Source organism: Lactuca virosa, chromosome 9 (assembly GCF_052849685.1).
Source record: "Lactuca virosa cultivar CGN04683 chromosome 9, Lactuca_virosa_CGN04683_v6, whole genome shotgun sequence".
Lineage (NCBI taxonomy): Eukaryota > Viridiplantae > Streptophyta > Magnoliopsida > Asterales > Asteraceae > Lactuca > Lactuca virosa.
In genome coordinates this window covers 295595464-295611309 of record NC_136434.1, presented here as the reverse complement: position 1 = coordinate 295611309, position 15846 = coordinate 295595464, and positions in this window count along the sequence as shown.

Sequence of the window (15846 nt, the reverse complement as noted above, 5' to 3'; positions counted from 1 at the left end):
CGAACCTGCCACCTGCGAGCCTGCTGTCCGAAGTGAGGCCCTTCCTTCGCCACCTGTCCGACACACGTCAGCCTCGCATGGCCTCGGGTCCGAAGCTTCGGCCTATATAAGGCATGCGAGGGCTTCCGAGGATTTTACATTTTCCACCCTAAAATTCACACTTTTTCCTATTTTCCACTTCCATAAACTCATACACAACCCCTAAAGCCCCGATATCAAGTCTCAAACCCTAATCAAGCCTCGTAGCCCCGAGATTCCCGAGAAGTTAACCTCTCTCCAGTCGAAACTCTGCCCACTTTGAGCTGGTTTCTCGTCAAACAAACTCCTTTTCGTGAAACGAAACGCTGCCCAAATCACCACCTATCATGTGAGTTCATACCCCCTGTATTTTCAGAATTTCTATTGTTTTAAGGGGGGGGGGGGGGGGGAATACAAGCATAACACAAGAACTTTGTGTTATAAAATCATGATTTCAAATCATGATAAAACGACATTAAATCATCAAATATACTCAAAACATTAAACTCTTTTATAAACTTATATTTTTCCCCAAAATTCATATTTGTATATATATATATATATATATATATATATATATATATATATATATATATATATATATATATATATATATATATATATATATATATATATATATATATATATATATGTATATAAATAAGATTCAAAAAGCTTAGGACTGATAACTCATTCTGGGTCCTTTTCCTTGTTTGGATGTGGGCTTATAGTATCGGTTATTTGTCCGAGTGTCGTTTAAATTTTAATTATATATAAAATTGTATATATATATATATATATATATATATATATATATATATATAAATATATAAAAGTTATTTCATCAGTTTAACATGTTGAGCAAGGGACTACATGCAAACATAGTTAAATACCGATTCAGAAAGTACATATAAATTATCATAGGTATAATTTATGATACATAGAACAACAATTAATGATTCAAGTATACTAGAATACACTGTTTTACAATAAACAAGGGTTTTGATTCAGAACAAATCAAGGGTTTACACTTATCAAATACATGTTCGGAATACTAATTCAAGAACACACTATCAATCATTTATTTCAGAATGATTGGGTTTTGATTCAAGAACATACATGTTCGGAATACTAATTCAAGAACATACTGTCAATCATTTATTTCAGAATGATTGGGTTTGTAGATCTATATCGGGATTGACAACCCCGCACTCAGGCTGCTAGCTACAGTCCGACATACACACCAATGAGTGGCAATTGTTATCAACAGTTTAAACGCCCACAAAGCGTTTGTTTCAGGCAATCCGTCATAGTATGGTTATAATAACTCATTAAAAAGATATTAACAATACGTTAGTGTATAAACAACTAAACAAAAGTACACTTTCAAAGTACTGGTTTACAGAATACAAACTACAATGGTTCAATACAGTTTTCAATAACAGCTGGCAGAGCCAGGCACACTCTCAGTTACAAGTTTTCATAAAGGAATACAAATACAAAACATTGATACAAAGAGAACCGTTTTATGGGAATAAAACTACTTTTCATATACAATAGAAAATATAGGATTTTCTGGAACAATTTACATATACAAGATACAGAGATACTCTTTCAAACATAAACACTTATGCACTCACTCAACTTTATGTTGATACTCTCTTTTAAAATTACTTGTATTCTCAGGGAAATAATACACAGGTACTCCCCGAGCTTTTTGAGAAGATGGAGCTATGTTGAGTCATATCTTCTTTTGTATAACTATTTTGGTTCAATATACAATGATTGAACACATGTAAATACTTATACTTTCTAAATACAATGGTTGTTTGTACTTCGATTACTATGATGCATGTGTTGTGATACTACAATTGAAGTCCTCCACCCCCAGACGTTTCCACCTTCTGGTTTGGGGGTGTGACACCTACGTATCTTGGATTTCGCTTTCCATGCTTTCTGAAGCGTATCAAGCCCTTCCAGGGTGAGACCTTCAATAGAACACGGTCGCCCACCTGGAATTCCAACGGTTTCCTTCACTTGTCTGCGTAGCTTACTTGTCGGTCTCTAGAGGCTTTCAATCGTTCACGAATTTGAATAATCTTCTCTGCCGTTTCCCGAATGATCTCCGGACCTGTGCGAGTGCTGTCAGGAACTTGTCCATTAGCTAACTGCGTGTCGCCCACCTCAGCCCAACACAGAGGGGATCTGCACTTACGGCCATAGAGGGCTTCAAATGGAGCATTCTTTATGCTCATGTAATAACTATTATTTTAGGAAAACTCGACAAGGGGTAAATAAGTATCCCATGCCTTCTGCAAGTCTATCACGTAGGCTCGCAACATATCTTCCAAAGTTTGAATAGTCCTCTCAGTTTGTCCTCTCACTTTGTCCAGCCTAGTTCCTAATGAACTTTGTAGCAACTGCCAGAACCTCGAAGTGAAACTACTATCATTATCTGAGATAATGGATATGGGAACACCATGCAGTCGTACGATTTCCTTAATGTATGTTCTAGTGAGTTTCTCCATCTTGTCAGTCTCTTTGATAGGCAGGAAGTGTGCGGACTTTGTTAGCCTGTCTATGGTCACCCATATGGTATCGAGACCACCATTTGTCTTGGGCAACTTTGTTTTGAAATCCATTGTTATCCGCTCCCACTTCCATTCAGGTATCTCCGGTTGCTGAAGTAAACCTGATGGTTTCTGGTATTCGACCATAACCTTGGCGCAAGTAAGGCATTTAGTCACGAAGGTAGCAATATCTGCTTTCATGTTAGGCCACCAGTAAAACTTTTTAAGATCCAGATACATCTTATTTGAACCTGGGTGGACGGAATATCGAGTGTTGTGAGCTTCGGACATGACTAAGTCTCTGAAACCACCGAGCTTCGGTGTCCAGATCCGATCCATGAGATAAAAGGCTCCGCCAACGTTGACTTCCAAGTTCTTATCCATCCCTATCAGGGATTCACCCGCCACATTTTTAGGTTTCAAAGCTTCAATCTGAGCATCCTTAATTTGTGTGGACAAGTGTGAATGGATAGACATTGTCAATGATTTGACTCTACGACCAGAGTATTCTTTCTGACTTAGGGCGTCAGCTACTACGTTGGCCTTGCCAGGAAGATAACGAATTTCACATTTGTAATCACTGAGTAGCTCGACCCACCGTTGTTGTCTCATGTTGAGTTCCTTCTGGTCGAATATGTGTTGTAAGCTTTTGTGGTCTGTGTAGATAGTGATTTTTGTACCGTACAGGTAGTGTTTCCAGATCTTTAGTGCGAACACTATAGCTCCTAACTCAAGATCATGTGTGGTGTAGTTGACCTCGTGTGTCTTCAGCTGTCTTGAGGCATAGGCAATGACTTTACCTCGTTGCATCAGAACACAGCCAAGCCCTTGATTGGATGCATCGCAATAAACCATGAAGCCTTCTATCCCTTCTGCGAGGGATAGTACCGGTGCGGTGCATAAGGCTCGCTTTAGCGTTTGGAATGTTTTCTCTTGTTTCTCTTCCCAGTCAAATGCCACGCCCTTCTGGGTCAGTGTTGTCAGCAGTTTCGCAATCCGAGAGAAGTTCTGAATGAACCTGCGATAGTAGCCAGCGAGGCCTAGAAATTGACGAATTTCTATAGGCGTCTTCGGTGCTGACCAATTCTCAATGGCATTGATTTTGGAAGGGTCCACATGTCTTCCCTCTTTGCTAAACCCGTGCCCTAAGAATTCGACTCTTGGGATCCAAAATTCGCATTTCGAAAACTTCGCATAGAGAGTCTCTGATCGCAGCGTTTCTAAGACCTGTCGCAGATGTTGACTGTGCTCATCCTTACTCCGAGAGTAGATAAGTATGTCATCGATAAAGACAATGACGAACTGATACAAGTAAGGATGGCACACCCTATTCATTAAGTCCATGAATACTGCGGGCGTATTGGTCAATCCGAACGGCATCACTACAAACTCGTAGTGTCCATAACGAGTTCGGAAGGCTTTCTTCGGAACATCCTCCCCTAGCACTCGTAATTGGCGATACCCAGATCTCAGGTCTATTTTTGAAAAGAAGTTCGCCCCTTGAAGCTGGTCAAATAAATCGTCAATGCCAGGCAGAGGGTAACGATTTTTGACGGTTAACTTGTTAAGTTCCCTGTAGTCGATGCACATACGGAACGATCCGTCTTTCTTCTATATGAACAAGACCGGTGCTCCCTAGGGTGAGAAGCTTGGCCTAATGAAGCCCTTGCTGAGCAATTAGTTAAGTTGACTGGATAGCTCCTGCATCTCAGTTGGTGCTAGACGATAGGGCGATTTGGCTACTAGGGTAGCCCCTGGAACTAAGTTGATTCTGAACTCGATCTGACGTTGCGGAGGTAATCCTGGGAGTTCTTCTGGAAAGATGTCGGGAATATCGCGTACCACTTGAATGTTCTTTATGTCTTTCGTCTCTTGGCTCACGTCGAAAACATGAGCAAGGAATGCGCGACATTCCTTTCGCATGAATTTATGGGCTTGAACGCTCGAGATGAGGCGAAGGTTCGTGTCGGGTTTGTCGTCGTAGATTACTAGAGTTTCACTAGACGGCAGATTAAGTCGAACAACTAGTGTTAGTGTACAACCTATGTATATGCAGCTAGTGCTCTCTGTCTTTCTGTTAGCCATTTCGATAGTGAACGGTTCCTTAAGTGCTTGTGATTTTTGCTTAAGTAATTGAGCAAATTTCTGATTCATGAAACTCCTCTCCGCTCCACTATCAAACAGTATGCATGCATATGAGTTATCGAGGAGAAACGTACCAGTGACCACTGTAGGGTCGAAAACCGCTTCCTCGTGGCCTATAGCCAAAACCCTACCCACTCCGCTGGCATTCCCTGGCTTCGAGCAGTTCCTCTTGTAGTGGCCCACCTCTCCACAACAGTAGCAAGTCCCCACACCAGCATCGGGGACTTGGGTGATTGGCCTTGCCGGAGCTTTGTAGAAACAGGCAGTGTGCCCCTTCCTGTTGTAGTTAGAGCACTGCATTTCCCAGCAGGGTCCGTTGTGTTTGCACTTCAACAAGATTCCCGCGTATTGCTTTACCGGTGCAGCAGCGACAGGTGCTATCGCAGCATGAATAGCTACGACATGTTGCTTTTTAGCAGCTTTCTGCTTTTTCTTGTCATCCTAGAACTTCCGCTTGTTATCAGCGGTTTTGAAGGGTTCTGAGATGGCTAGGGTTGTTGTTGTTGACGGGGTTCGGACTCCATGATCGATGAGCCTTTGTGCCAATCGCTTGGCACTGTCGAAAGTAGTGGGGTGAGAAGCTAGCACGTTCCCTTGAAATGGAGGCACCAACCCCCAAATATACCTCTCTATCTTCTTCCCCTCAGTATGGATCATGGATAGACATAGTGCTAGCAGATCGCTGAATCTGGCAGTGTAGGAGACTATGTCGGAGCCCTTCCTGGTTAGGCTCCAGAGCTCTTGCTCCAACTTCTGAACTTCGCCCCTCGGGCAGTATTCCTCGGTCATAAGCTCCTTGGAGCTTCCCAGCCCATGGCTATTGCCACTATAAGAGATAGTGACATGACATGGCTATTCCACAACGTCAGGGCTCGATCCGCGAAGGTACAAGCAGCAAATTTAACCTTGCTTCCTTCCGGACAGGAACATATCTCGAAGATCGATTCCGTCTTCTCGAACTATTGCGAGAGGCCAATGATTCCCCCAGTCCCGTTGAAGGACCTGGGCTTGCAGTTGGTGAAGTCCTTATACGAGCACTCCCTAGAGCGCACTGGAGCTTCAACTGGGGTGGGAGGCACATGAGTCCCACTCCCACTAGTACCGGTCGAGGTGAATTGCGCTAGAGCTGTCGTAACAGCCGCATTCACAGTAGCTTGAATAGTTGTTGGGTTGTATTGAGGAGGAGGAGGTGGAGTTTGATTCGGAGGGTTGCGCCTCGTTATCCGGCGTGGAGGCATCTTGTAGCTATAAGTTTAACAGATGAAGATATTTATAAGAATTCAAAGAGTACGAATGATGAAAGTGAAACATGGACTAGCTCTCCATAGTCCAACTAAACAGATGAGAGTATGATTGAATAGAAATCTACCACTAGAAAGATGAAAGCATTTGGATAATAATTTTCACAAGATTAAATATCTGTCAATAATACTGGTATTACAGATGTAATAAGTTCGGGAAAAATGACCTAGGAGTAGGTCTTACATCACACCATGATAAGAAAATTTTGACAAAATAAAGACCTATTGACCGAAAGTTCAAGATCTTAAGATAATGAAGAATTTACAGGGAAAAGTGCTACCTAGAGCATATTTAAGAAGGGTAATCCCTAGATTAAAAGGAAATTCGAGCAGAGCATTCCCTACCGGCGCTGCAATTAAAGAAGGCGTCGCTCGTACACTCGCTGGCGCACGCGATGTTCTATGACTTCAACCATAGTCTCATCTAGTGCTTGAAGTAGAGACTCATTGTCTCTTTTAGTTCTTTCGCGAGCATCCTCCAGACGACGAATGTGGACAGTGTTGATCCCTGTATTGGCATCAAGTTCCGCAATTCGGTTGTGGGCTGTCCTACCCTGAATTTCGTTACGAGCAATTCTGCAGACCAGAATAGGTAGAACTCTGTCTGCTGAGCCTCCTTCGCTCACATTGTAGAAGCTTCGGTCTCCATTGTAGTGCATGGGTTGACCCTATTCTTGACTCCAAACTTTCCACCCACAGAGGCGCCGGGCCTTGAAAAGCCGGACGAGGGTTAGAATTTGGGTTTGGAGCTACTAGGGGTTGATCATTGACTTCGGGCTCGGAGTCAAAATCCTCCGGGAAGTTCTCTGCGAAGTCATCGTACAAAGAAATTGGATTATTCTCTTCTGGCTCGTCATCGAGCCATCCACCGTTGTCGTGGTTGGGAAAGTACGGGTCGTCGTGGGGATGGAATCCAGCCATGTTATCTACGCGAGAAAAGGGGTAAAAGAGATAATTAATAGACGTATTAATTAATAAAATTTATAAAATGATCCTTACCAGTTACTCCAACATTTGCGTAGTGCATACCAGTCATATGTAACCAAAACAGGATAGACCTTCGAATAAATGACCCTAACTCTAAATCCACAACCAAACAAGGAACAGGAAGTAAAGAAAAGATCACAGATTCTAAGTCTATGACACCCTAGTCCCATATAACCTTAGCGTATCCACTCAGCAACTATTGACATACTAGTAAAGACCTTTTTAGATTGCACATAAGTAATTATAGTAACACAAAATACTCCTATAGTATTTTAAGTTGATGTTTTGTTCTAATGTTTTCATTGTAGTAGTGTTGGTAAGTTTTTAGACTTGCTGCAACACCACAACCATTCCTAGGCACAAGCTAATCACTTCTCGGAAAGATATAGTTGATCAGGCTATATCACTCCCAGATCTGATTATATGTTCCCAAGCCTAATTGTGTTGTTCAACAATCGTAATACTTTTGTTTTGTCCTAGTGACACTGATTTTAGTATGAATGCAGGTATGTATACTTTGGTTAAATATTTTATTATTTAAAAGTATAAACTCTTGGTCAGAGTATTTTAATCCTATTGTGTTTATAGTTGTATATCTTTTATGGGTTAATATACTCAATTCACTATAAACAATGCACTGATACCAACCTGTCACACCCCAAAACCGGAACGGCGGAAACGTTCGGGGGCGGAGGACGTCATGTACAGTATCACAACAATGCATAATAGTAAACAAGCAACAACATCATCCATTGCATTAATACTAATAATTTTAATACAAGTGTGTTCTGAAGTTTATAAGACACAAAAAATGAATAATAAAAATAAGAGATGAGTCTTGAACGTGCTCCATCTTCTCAAAACCTGGTCATCGGTACCTGTCTACTGGTGACCTGAGAATACAAGTTATTTTGAAAGTGTAGATCAGCATTAAAGCTGGTGAGTTCATAAGTATTTTAGTGTCATTGTTTTTATAAGTTTGAAGAATATACTTGTAAATTTTTGATGTAAAAGTTTGTAAGTATGTGAGGTAAATGTTTGTAAACTTCCTGGAAAATCCTATATTTTCTACTAAAGTAGTCTTCTACCAAGACTCAACTATTCTCTCTCTTTGTTCTTTTGTAAAAGTGTGAGTTTTCCCAAAGTATGACTATCATTACCAAAATATAGTTTCTCATTACCGTTTATGTGAGAAGATCACAATGTGAATGAATTGGGAAAAATAAAGATGTAATGTAGTTTTATCTAGGTAACTACTAATGTCCTAACTACCTTTAAACTTGTTAGTTAATTAAGGTAAAATGTGATATGATTATAACCATACTTGATCGACCTGAATAACACGACGTTCGAGACGTCGAAATGATATGACATTCGTCACCCGTAGACCTACAGGTCCCACTGTAGCTAGCAGCAAGGTGTAGGCGGGTCAGTCCCATATATATCTATACATAAATTCACACTCGCCCTCCAGGAGACTCTGGGTACAAAAACGTGACGCAGCTGTATCTTGTCGGGCCATGAAGTAGTGTCTGTCACACCCCAAAACCGGAACGGCGGAAACGTTCGGGGGTGGAGGATGTCATGTTCAGTATCACAAAAATGCAAAGTAGTAAACAAGCAACAACATCATCCATTGCATTAATAATATAATTTCATACAAGTGTGTTCTGCCAAGTTATATAGACACCAAAAATATACATCAAAATAAAAGATGAGTCTTGAACGAGCTCCATCTTCTCAAAACCTGGCACCGGTACCTGTCGACTGGTGACCTGAGAATACAAGTTATTTTGAAAGAGTTTATCAGCTTTAAAGCTAGTGAGATCATAAGTATATTAATGTCTATGTTTGTATGAAAGTGTTTGTAAGTCTGTAATGTATAAGTTTTGTAAAAGTTTGTAATTGTTTGAACTCTCCTAGAAAACCCTATGTTTCCAACTAAAAGTAGCCTTCTACCAAGGCATCTAGTATCTTTATGTGTGTCTCTTGTAAGAGTGTGTATTTTCCCAAATCTGACTATCATTAACCAAAAATATAGTTTTTACATTATTGTTTATTGGGTGAATATCACAAAGTAAATGCAAAGGGAAAATGAAATAGTACTGTAGTGTTGTATTAAGTAACTACTGCTGTACTAATTACTTTAAACTATTTGTTATTTAAAGTACCATGTGATCGGCCTGTATCCTGCTACCGACTCTATAGTAAAACGACGATGTAAGACGTCGGAAGAAATGACGTTTGGCACCCGTAGACTTGCAAGTCCCACTGTAGCGAGCAGCAAGGTGTAGGATAGTCAATCCAGTATAGATCTATACACAAACTCATACGCTCCCCATTTAAGGAGATTCTGGATACAAAACGGGTCATGACAGGTAGTGCCATGCCCCCGTTAAGTGGCTCACATAACTGTATGTAATATATATGTATATATATATGTATGTGCTAGCTGTATTGTGTGTTCTTTCTCTGTCTAGCCTGTATGTTTTGTTTATCATCACTGTGTATTATGTTTTTTTCTCATCACTATATATTATGTTTGTTTCTCATCACTATGTATTATTTTTGTTTCTCATCACTATGTATTATGTTTGTTTCTCATCACTATGTATTACTCATGAATGAACTAACTCATTGTATGTTTCATTGTTCTAGTAATAGTATCTTCCTAAACTATACCTATTATAGTTTACTAGTAATGTTGTTTGTGTATATGAACATATTTGTATACCTTTGCTACCCAAAGGCATTGAACTGAATGAAAGAAGTAACCTTTTATATCTACACACATATACATGATATATAACTAGGATTCAAATGACCTTCGGACAAATAACCTGAATGCCCGATGTCCACAACCAAAGAAGGACCAGGAAGTAAGGTGAGCTATAAGTCCTAAGTCCTTTGAATCCTACTTATATAACTATATCTATATAGATACACAGAATATAAGTTAAAAGAATTTAAGTAAAAGTATTTAACATGTAAAAGAGTTTGATAAAAGCATTTGGTATGTAAAAGAGTTTGTAAGACAGTTTGAAGTAAAATAGTTTGGTAACACAATTTGAAAAGTAAGAAATCCACTTGTTTGGTAGTTATTAATCACATGTGATTGATATAATAACTATAATTTGTTCAACTTGTATTCCCCCCCATAAAAGCATTTAAAAACACTTAAAAGGTTAATTAAGGGGTATGAACTCACCTGTAGTGAGTGGTTTGGATGAACTGATGATATAGGATTGCTAGGTGTCAAGTGAAGACTTGTACACACACAATGATCCTAGTTAACATATAATAACACATATATGTATCCAATTAGTCTTTAAACAACTAATTAACAAAGTTAAGACATCCTACGACATGTAAAACACCTTATTTAAGTGCTATAAGTCCTAAGGATTGCATCTAAGTGTTGTAGGACATTGTTATTGAGTTTAGGGTTCAAGGGGACCCTTTATTTGAGTTTACGGTTTTGTGACCATAACTCATTGAGTTTACGGTCGTAAACCCATGAGTTTACAGCCGTAAACTCATGTTTCTTTGACCATCTTGTGTTTTGAAGCCTTAAAGATCACAAGAAGCATTCCAACTTCATGTATAAGCCTTAAGAAGAGATTAGGGCACCATTTCACTCCTTTTAGGAGTTTACGGTCCTTGGACCATTTCCCTTTGGGTTTACGGCCGTAAACCCAAATGGTTTATGGTCTTTTGATGTTTTCAAGTACTAAACACATTAGGGAAAGGGTCTAGACTAGTTTCCAAGGCTTAGAAGGAACTAGGGCACACTTTGGCACCCTTTTTAGGGTTTACGGTCCAAGAACATCTTGGACCGTAAACACCTTTGATCCTTGGTTTCTTGGGTGTTTTCTTGATGTTTAGAAGTGTAACAAGCTCTATAATACTCTAGGATATAAGTACTTACTAGGTAGAAGCTTGAAAAGGTGCTAAAAGTCCAAGAACACTAGTGTGTGTTCTTGGTGTTCTTGGTGAAACTTGAAGATCTACACTTTTGGAATGATTTCACGGATGGAATCATGTTAGATCACTAGATTAAGGTATATATCAACTTATTAGGTTAAGAAACACTTACAAGTTGAAGATCTTGAAGAAATGTTGGATGATACTTGAGAGAGAATTGAGATTTGGATCTTGAAAATGTGAAAAGTGATAAATAAGGACTAAGTGTCATATTTATACCCTCTTTCAGGGTTTACGGCCGTAAACACCTTTGTTTAGGCCATAAACTCCAAACTCTTGGAGTTTTGGAATTACATTGTTGCACAATAAACCCTAGGGCATCCTCTCTCCTGTTATCTCCTGAAGTACTAATCTTAAAATACTCAAACTTATTCCAAAAAGCTTGAAAATTAGCAGAAACAGTTTTGACTCCTATTGAAGTGAATGGTTGTACAGAATAGAAATTTCAGGTTGTCACATCATCCCTCCGTTAGAAGGAATTTCGTCCCGAAATTAGAATTTAAGCAAATAGGTAGTTACAAATAACTAAGTAAAAAGACGAGGATATTTCAGTTTCATTTGATCCTCTCGCTCCCAAGTGAATTCAGGTCCTCGCTTGGCGTTCCAGCGAACCTTCACCATCGGGATATGGCTTTGTTTCGTTTTCTTGACCTCCCGGTCCATGATCTCTACAGCTTCTTTCACGAAGTTGAGGCTCTCGTTGATCTCGATCTCGTCGAGTGGGATTACAAAAGTCTCGTCGAACAGACACTTTTTCAAGTTCGAGACGTGGAAAGTAGAATGTACGTTACTGAGTTCGCATGGTAAGTTAAGTTTGTAAGCTACAGGGTCGATTCTTGCGAGAATCTCGAAAGGCCCTATGTACCTTGGATTTAGCTTTCCACGCTTTCCGAAGCGTATCAAGCCCTTCCAGGGTGAGACCTTCAATAGAACACGGTCGCCCACCTGGAATTCCAACGGTTTCCTTCGTTTATCAGCGTAGCTTTTCTGTCGGTCTCTAGAGGCTTTCAATCGTTCACGAATCTGAACGATCTTCTCTGCCGTTTCCCGTATGATCTCCGGACCTGTGAGAGTGCTGTCTGGAACTCGTCCTTTAGCTAACTGGGTATCACCCACCTCAGCCCAGCACAGAGGGGATCTGCACTTTCGGCCATAGAGGGCCTCGAATGGAGCAGCCTTTATGCTCGTGTGATAACTGTTGTGGTAGGAAAATTCTACAAGGGGTAAATAAGTATCCCATGCTTTCCCAAAGTCAATCACATAGGCTCGCAACATATCTTCCAAGGTTTGGATAGTCCTCTCACTTTGCCCGTCTGTCTGTGGATGGTAGGCTGTACTCATGTCCAGCCTAGTTCCTAGGGAACTTTGTAACGACCGCCAGAACCTCGAAGTGAATCTACTATCTCTGTCCGAGATAATGGATATGGGAACACCGTGCAGTCGTACAATCTCCCTAATGTAAGTTCTTATAAGCTTCTCCATCTTGTCTGTTTCCTTGATTTGCAGGAAGTGTGCGGACTTGGTCAATCTGTCGACGATGACCCATATGGTATCAAGTCCACCCGTTGTCTTGGGCAAATTGGTTATGAAATCCATAGTGATCCGCTCCCACTTCTATTCCGGTATCTCTGGCTATTGTAGTAGACCGGAGGGTTTCTGGTATTCGACCATGACCTTAGCGCAAGTAAGGTATTTACTCGCGAAGGTAGCAATCTCTGCTTTCATGTTAGGCCACCAGTATAGCTTTTTAAGATCCAAATACATCTTATATGAACCTGGTTGGACAGAATAACGAGTGTTGTGCGCCTCGTTCATGACCAAGTCTCTGAAACCACCAAGTTTCGGGGTCCAGATCTGATCCATGAGAAAATAAGCTCTGCCACCCTTAACCTCCAAGTTCTTATCCATCCCTCTCAGGGATTCACCCGCCACATTTTCAGGTTTCAAAGCGTCGACTTAAGCCTCCTTAATTTGCATGGACAAGTGTAAATGGATAGTCATAGTCAATGACTTGACTCTACGACCAGAATATTCTTTCCGACTTAGGGCGTCAGCTACTACGTTGGCTTTACCCGGATGATAACAAATTTCGCATTCGTAATCACTGAGTAGCTCGACCCACCGTCGTTGTCTCATGTTGAGCTCTTTGTGGTCAAATATGTGTTGTAGGCTCTTGTGGTCTGTAAAGATAGTGCTTATTGTACCATACAGGTAGTGTCTCCAGATCTTTAGAGCAAACACAACTGCTCCTAGCTCAAGATCGTGCGTAGTGTAGTTGACCTCATGTGTCTTCAGCTGTGTCGAGGCATAGGCGATGACCTTACCTCGCTGCATCAGAACACATCCGAGTCCTTGATTTGACACATCGCAATAGACAACGAAGTCTTTTATCCCTTCGGGGAGGGATAGTATTGGTGCGGTGCACAAGGCTCTTTTGAGCGTTTGGAGCGCTCTATCCTGCTTCTCTTCCCAGTCAAAGGCCATGCCTTTCTGGGTCAGTGTTGTAAGAGGTTTCGCAATGCGGGAGAAGTTCTGAATGAACCTGCGATAGTAACCAGCGAGACCTAGAAATTGATGAATTTCTGTAGGCGTCTTCGGTGCTGACCAGTTCTCAATGGCTTTAATTTTGGAAGGGTCCACGTGTATTCCCTCTTCGCTAACCACGTGCCCTAAGAATTCGACTTTTCGGATCCAAAATTCGCATTTCAAGAACTTCGCATAGAGCTTCTCTGAACGTAGTGTTTCTAAGACCTGTCGCAGATGTTGACTATGTTCTTCCTTACTACGAGAGTAGATAAGTATGTCATCGATGAAGACGATGAAGAACTGATCCAAGTAAGGACGACACACCCTATTCATTAAGTCTATGAATACTGCGGGCGCGTTTGTTAATCCGAACGGCATCACTACGAATTCGTAGTGCCCATAACGAGTTCGGAAGGCTGTCTTCGGAACATCCTCCCCTAGCACTCGTAGTTGGTGATATCCGGATCTTAAGTCGATTTTTGGAAAGAAGTTCGCCCCTTGAAGTTGGTCGAATAAATCGTCAATCTGAGGCAAAGGATAACGATTTTTGACGGTCAGTTTGTTGAGCTCCCTGTAGTCGATGCACATACGAAACGATCCGTCTTTCTTCATGACGAACAAGACTGGAGCTCCCCAGGGTGAGAAGCTTGGTCTTATAAAGCCCTTGCTGAGCAGTTCGTTAAGTTGACTGGACAGTTCTTGCATCTCTGCAGGTGCTAGACGATAGGGCGATTTGGCTATGGGGGTTGCCCCTGGAACTAAGCCGATTCTGAACTCGACTTGACGTTGCAGAGGTAATCCTGGGAGTTCTTCTGGAAAGATGTCGGGAAAGTTGCGTACTACTGGAATGTTCTGAATGTCTTTCGTTTCTTGGCTTACATCGACCACATGAGCAAGGAATGCGTGACATTCCTTTCGCAAGAATTTCTGAGCTTAAATGCTCGAGATGATATGAAGGTTCGTGTCGGGTTTGTCGCCATAAAGTACTAGAGTTTCGCCGGACGGCAGATTAAGGCGTACAGCCTTCTCATAACACATGATGTCGGCACGATGAAGACTCAACCAATCCATGCCGATAATGACGTCGAAACTTTTAATTGAGACCGGCATAAGATCGATTGAAAAAGAATGGCTATCTAGTGTTAGGGTACACCCTATGAATATACTGCTAGTGCTCTCTGTCTTTCCATTAGCCATTTCTACAGTGAACGGTTCTTTAAGTGCTCGTGATTTTTGCTTAAGTAAATGAGCAAATTTTTTATTCACGAAACTCCTCTCCGCTCCACTATCAAACAGAATGCATGCATAAGAGTTATCGAGGAGAAACGTACCAGTGACCACTGTGGGGTCGGCAACTGCTTCCTCGTGGCCTATGGCCAGAACTCTTCCCACTCCACCGGCATTACCTGCCTTCGGGCAGTTCCTTTTGTAGTGGCCTACCTCGCCACAACCGTAGCAATCTTGGCCCACTCCGGTGCCGGGGACTTGGGTAATTGGCCTCGCCGGAGCTTTGCAGAAACGAGCAGTGTGCCCCTTCCTGTTGCAATCAAAGACTGCATTTCCCGGCAGGCTCCTACGTGGTGGAAGTTGCACTTGTTGCACTTAGACAAACTTGCATCGTACTGCTTTACCGGAGCAGCAGCGGCAGGTGCTATAGCAGCATGAACTGCCACGACCTACTGCTTTTTGGCAGCCTTCATCTTTCTCTTGTCATCCCAAAACTTCCGCTTGGAATCAGCGGTTCTGGCGGGTTCTGATATGGCCAGGGTTGTTGTTGCGGCCGGGGCACGAATCCCATGGTCTATAAGCCGTTGTGCCAATCGCTTGGCACTATCGAATGTAGTGGGGTTTGAAGCCAAAACATTGCCCTGGTATGGAGGCACCAGCCCCCATATGTACCTTTCGATCTTCTTTCCCTCTGTGTGAACCATGTTGGGACAGAGGGCCACCAGTTCGCAGAACCTGGCGGTGTAGGAGACTATGTTGGAGCCCTTCATGGTTAGGCTCCACAGTTCTTCCTCTAGCCTTTGGATTTCGCCCTTCGGGCAGTACTCCTCAACCATTAGCTCTCTCAGAGCTTCCCAGCCCATAGCATTTGCCACTATAAGGGATAGTGACTTGACATTGGTATTCCACCATGTCAGGGCTTTTGACTCGAAAGTACAAGCAGCAAATTTGACTTTGCTTCCCTCCGAGCATGAGCAGATCTCAAAGACCGACTCTGTCTTTTCGAACCATTGCGAGAGGGCAATGACTCCGCCAGTCCCCTTAAAGGACAATGGCTTGCAGTTTGTGAAGTCCTTGTAGGAGCACTC